The sequence below is a fragment of the Gossypium raimondii genome, chromosome 3 (genome assembly GCF_025698545.1).
Source record: "Gossypium raimondii isolate GPD5lz chromosome 3, ASM2569854v1, whole genome shotgun sequence".
Lineage (NCBI taxonomy): Eukaryota > Viridiplantae > Streptophyta > Magnoliopsida > Malvales > Malvaceae > Gossypium > Gossypium raimondii.
In genome coordinates, this window is record NC_068567.1 from 39,549,219 (window position 1) to 39,555,251 (window position 6,033).

Genomic DNA, 6,033 nt, shown 5'->3' on the forward strand with positions numbered 1-6,033 from the left:
TTTGGGATAAAGCTCACTAAGTTCTCTTAAACTTATAATGTTTGTTGTTTTTTTAGTTGTATAGGAAGAATGCGCCAAGAGGGACGATGCCAGGAGTATGCCAAGGTACCGACGAAGTGGGTTATTATGCATACAATGGAAAAGTGGCATAGTTTAGGGTTACACCCTAAGAGTCCATCTATAACAAAATTTTATATTGTATAAGTTGTAACAAGTTTGTTGTAAGAATTTATTTTAAATAATTTCTTTTGTTATTAGATATTCAATCTTTTAGTTAAAATAATAAGAAAATTGTTTTTAGTAAGAAGTATTTTTCAATTATTTTGATAATTCAGTTAAGTATTTTCTATAGTAAAACTTTAGATCCGGACATGGCGAATCGGGTCAAGTTGAGGGTGTTACAACACTTGTTTACTAAGAGTCTTAAAGCTGTTAGATTTGAAAAATTGAAGAATCCAGTTGGGGTTTGTCAAGTTTGACTTGGCATACAAGGTAAGGCACTAAAACTAAAGTCTCAAGTGTCATTTTGCCTCTTATCATAGTTAGGTAATTTTTAGTTCTTAAATTTTATTTTTGTACGGGGAAATTTGGTGGAATTATTTAGATATTTAAGTTAAGATATTGTGTTTTAAATTTCCATTGAACTCTATTGATTGAAATTTTAGTCCTAAAGAAACCTAATTCCCTCTGACTCTTATCTTGAGTCTTTGAAATTCAAGAAACATTTCTCTTTATAAAACCCTTACTGTTAGTCTTAAAGAAATCCATGGTTCATGTAAACCAAACCAAACGTCTTACTCATGCTGTAACACCCTCTATTTCGGCAATCATATTGACAAACGACAGTGTTACCAGAGAACTTGAACGAACACATTCTTTAAAACAAAAGAGGTTTTGAATAAAAGTTATTATAGAATAGTAAACATAATTTGCTCACCGTTTCACTGGTAATGATTTGAAGCAAGTCAAGAATAAAATAAAAGTATGCATTATAATAAATAGAATTTTATGGTTTGGCTAATGCCTTCGTAAATTATTTTATAGGAAGTAAGATACTCGAATAAAACTAGATTTAAGGTTTATAGTACATCATTTTAAAACACCGAGTAATATTTCTATAAGCTACCTTGATATATATATACATGTTACAAAACAAACACAAGGCTTACAATTGTAGCCGCTTTTTGGTTGAGTCTTCAAGGATCCACGAGAACCTAAAGTTCATGAAATTTGGATGAATGAAACAAGGTAAGTTCGATTTGAACTTAGTGAGTTCCAGTAAAACGTCAACCTCATTAACAAGGTTCCCAAAGAAAAGAAAATCACACAGAAAGATATTAAGTAACTTGGTTTTACTCGTGAATGTGACATTTTTATTTCGCATATTTCATCGGCAGATACATAGTGCAAAATCGTTACTATACAATGGTAGACACTATTCGCTTCTAGGTATAATTTTTTAACAGAGCAAGACATGTTAGCTATAGTTTATGTGCGGATACCTATCATAACTTCTCATGCAAGACTTTACGTAAACATACTTAAACATAAACAGTTCATAGAACCTTCCTTGTGCTAGCTTATTATCCAATTAATGTTCTAAATAGCAATTTTTCACAATATCGATATGTAGAGCCAATATACATTTATCCTATCAAACCTCCTAAAATCCTCCTCGTCAGTTTGAACACCTACGTGTTCCCCCGCAAGGTCGGCAACATTCACCAATCTCGTTTGCATTTACATTCCATACCAGAGGCAAATCACATATCAATTCAATATCTCTGTACTTCTCCTAATACAATCACACATCCACAATTTACCTCCAAACTCCCCTTCCACCATTTCAGATACAGAGCTTGCACCAATGAGGGAATATTCATTTTAAACACACATGGACTTTCATTTGAGTTCATATATGGTCTTCGCTATCATGAGATTGCACATGCATCAACATACAACAATAGTACTTAACATATTACATCGTTCATTTTACGAGACTAACCCGCTTCAAGTTAAACACACTTAGAAGTTTAACAACTTTATCTAGACAGACCATATTTAGTTGAGTTTATACGCTTATTAATTAACACAAGTGAAAATCCGCCAGATGGTGGATCATAACCAAATAATTCATCGAACGAATCAATTAGTTTAATTTTGTTGATTAGACAAACTAACTTACAAGATCTTTACCCACGTTCGTCGTGTCAGCCAACTAAAATATCGGCTTAAGATTTGGTGTGTGACACATGCCACCTCTAAAAAATCATTATCAAGTTCACCATCACTTAGATCTCTAATCAAGAGGAAAAGAAAGAAGGAGAGTGGTAAAGGAACTTCAGATACACCTTAAGTTAAGTCTCAAGAATAACATATTCAAGAAACTCAACTAGATGTTCTATTAGTTGTAATTGAGCAAGGTGGTGATGAAGAAGGTAATCATCCTGCTCATTAAGAACCACCTATTGATGATGTTGATAATGTTTCTTATTATTTTTCATCTGAGAAATTGTTACTGCTGAGAATGTGGATGTTGCTAAGAATGTTTGAGAGGGTATTTAAGTTGTGTCCCCTGAAAAGCTTGACGAAGTAGTGAAAGAAATTAATTGATTACTCACGGAACCACCCCATCCAAATAAAAATGCTTAACCTAATCAATTAAACAATGCAAACAATTAGAAAAAGATTTCTAAAGCCCAACTTGAAGTTCTGATAAGCTGTAAAAGTAACATATTTTAATCCCATTCTTAATCCATTTTTGGATGATTAATCATGTAAATTAGTGAATTTGATGCTCCTAATCCTTTAAATTTATGTTTCTATACTTAGGAGAGCATTTGGGAGCGAAAGGAGTGAAAAATGAGCCTAAATCGGACAAATAGAGTTTTTTCAGTATGCAACCGGCCAGGGCATTTCCACACGGGCAGGCTACACGCTTATGTGCCAACCTATGTCAATAACGCACCCTGCTTCCCAAATACGCAAAAAAACCTAATTTTTAGGCTGTCTGAGCATTTTAAAGTCTATAAATACCAATTAGAAGAAGACCTAAGGGGGCACTCAGAGAAGATCGACGAAAGCACTCAAAGAATGCCATCAGAATCAACTAAAAAAGGATCTCCCTCAAGATCGAAGATCTCCATTTAATTTCTTTCGGAGTTTTATTAAGTTTTTTTATGTCTTGCGGTTATTTTGACTTTGAGATGTTTTCATTCAAGATTATGAACTAAATTCCTTAGATACCTAGGGAAGGTGAAACCTATGCTGAATCTTATTATTTGATTTCTGATTTATGCAATAAATACTTGATTCTTGTTCTCAATTATGTATGCTTATTTCTTGTTTTAATATTTCAGATATATTAATTCAAGTTTAATGTGCTTATTTCAGTGGAGCAAACGTCTCTGTTTAAGAGTGGATCTAGCAAAATTGAGTGGAGTTGCATGCAATCCTAGAAGATGACGACATAAATCTATTTGATTAGAGTCAAATATAATAGGGGAATTCATAGATCGAGTTAATGCGACAATAGGGGTTTTAATTAGAAAGAAATTTCAATTAATCAACCTAGAGTCAGTTGTTCTTACTCTCGAAAGAGATATTAACATAATTTAGGGATTTCTATGGATCAAGACACAAGTGAATAAATCATTTAATTCAAATTTAGAATAATAGGTGAAGTCTAGGGGGATTCTTTCTTGGGTATTATCTTTCTCATTGGTTATCTTCGATTATTTTCCTATTTCATTCTCTGTTGCGTTCTTAGTTAGATTAGTTTAATAATTTTAGATGAAAAACAATCACTCTAATTTTTTGGCTAAATAATAAAAAAACTGTAATTACTAGTACTTTTAGTCCTCGTGGATACGATATTCCCTACTCACCATAACTATACTATTGTTCGATAGGTGTGCTTGCCTTAGTCGTATTTATAATTAGTTTAGCGACCAACAAGTTTTTGGCGTCGTTGCCGGGGACTAAAATAATAGGAACACTTGATTTTTATTAATTTATCCATTTATTTTAATTGCATTTTATTTTTGTTTTAGTTTAATTTTTGTTTTCTAATTTTTCTTTTATTTGCTTCCGGTAGATCCTTTAGTTTATGAATAGAAGAGACCCGTTGAGACCATTATTATTTGACAACAAAATTGAAAGTACAACTCGTAGAAACCGTAGAAAAGCAAGGTAGAGTCGACAGAGTATAGTAGACGAGCAAGAGGATGTTATTATTATTACTGAGGAGATGGGTGATAATCAGAATAATTAGCTACCTCCTGCAGTTGCTGCAAATCCAGATCCTGTTCCTCATACTATGTACGACTATGCCAAACCAACTTTAACTGGGGTTGAATCGAGTATTGTGAGACCCATTATTACTGCAAATAATTTTGAACTGAAATTGAACACTATTCAGATGATACAACAATTTGTTCAGTTCAATGGTTTGCAAGACGAAGATCCAAATACCCATTTGGCTAATTTTCTGGAAGTTTGTGATACTTTCAAGATAAATGACATTTCTGATGATGCCATTCACCTACGGTTATTCCCTTTCTCGTTGAGGAACAAAGCTAAACAGTGGTTGAATTCTTTACCACGAGGTTCTTGCACTACATGGGATCAAATGATCGAGAAATTCCTACTGAAGTACTTCCCACCGGATAAGATAGCCAAGTTAAGGAATGATATCTTTTCCTTCGTTTAGATTGACTTAGAAACCTTATATGATGTATAGGATAGGTATAAGGATTTATTAAGAAGGTGCCCTCACCATAGGTTACCCCTATGGCTACAGGTTCAGACCTTCTACAACGTTTTGAACCCCTCAACTAGACAGTTGATCGATGCAACAGCCAATGGAACACTTAATAATAAAACACCCGAAACAGCTTATGAATTTATATAGGAGATGACATTGAATAATTATCAATGACAAGTCATTAGGACAAAGCCATATCCTAACGTGAGGATATAAACCTCGAGTGCCATATCCTAACGTGATGACGAGAGACCACACGAACGAACAATTTGGTAAATTTCTTAAACTTCTGAAAAAGTTACATATTAACTTACCGTTTATTGAAGCTCTTTCGTAGATGCCCAATTTCGTGAAATTTTTAAAGGAGCTTTTGATGAACAAGAGGAAGTTAGATGATTCGTCGCATGTGGAACTAAATGCAATTTGCTCGACCATATTGAAAAATAAACTCCCCGACAAAGTGAAAGATCCAGGGAGTTTTACTATTCCTTATTTAATTGGTGGTTTGAATATTAATAATGCTTTTGCTGATTTAGGATCTAGTATTAATGTCATGCCCTATAAAATGTTTAAACAATTAGGTCTTGGGAAACCCAAACAAATTAGGATGAGTTTTCAATTAGCAGATATATAAATTAGATTCCTAGGGGTATTATTAAAGATGTTCTTGTAAAAACTAATAAATTCATATTTCCAGTTGATTTTGTTGTTTTAGACATGGATGAGGATAGTGACGTACCTTTAATTTTATGAGGACCCTTTTTAGCAACTGCTAGAACTATTATTGATGTTGGTACAGGTGAATTAATACTTCGTGTAGGTGACGAAACAATTACTCTCCAAGCTCGTGATTCTGTTAAGACATCTAGTGATTGAGATGATTTTACAAGTTCTATTAATATAAGTAACCATGTGGCTCAAACTTCTTTGCAGGAAACCCCTCGGAAAAACATGATGGAGCCACGTTCCAGTCCATGCGATAAAAATAGAATGACTCATGAAGAACGAATGTTACAGATCGATTAGCTAGACAAATGGCGGACACATGTCAAGGAAAAATCGAGAATACGCGATGCAAAGCCAAAACAACGCCATGCTGAGCATGTGGATGGATCAAACAAAATTAAGGTTGGGGCAGGGTACTACTAGATAAAACAGATCCACGTATTACCACTTCAGAGCTTAATGCAAATGGAGCAACTCCTTTTATGGTACTGAATGTATTCCCATACGGTACAATCGAGGTAACTCATTCTAAATTTGACACA

The 6,033-nt window shown here is 33.8% G+C and overlaps 1 non-coding gene across 1 annotated transcript; it reads right to left on the reverse strand.

Annotated features, from left to right (window-relative positions):
- Positions 1-4,678: 4,678 nt before the first annotated feature.
- Positions 4,679-4,785, reverse strand: LOC128040202 (small nucleolar RNA R71). The gene has a single exon (XR_008194860.1). It is a non-coding gene; the product is annotated as a small nucleolar RNA R71 (small nucleolar RNA).
- Positions 4,786-6,033: the final 1,248 nt, after the last annotated feature.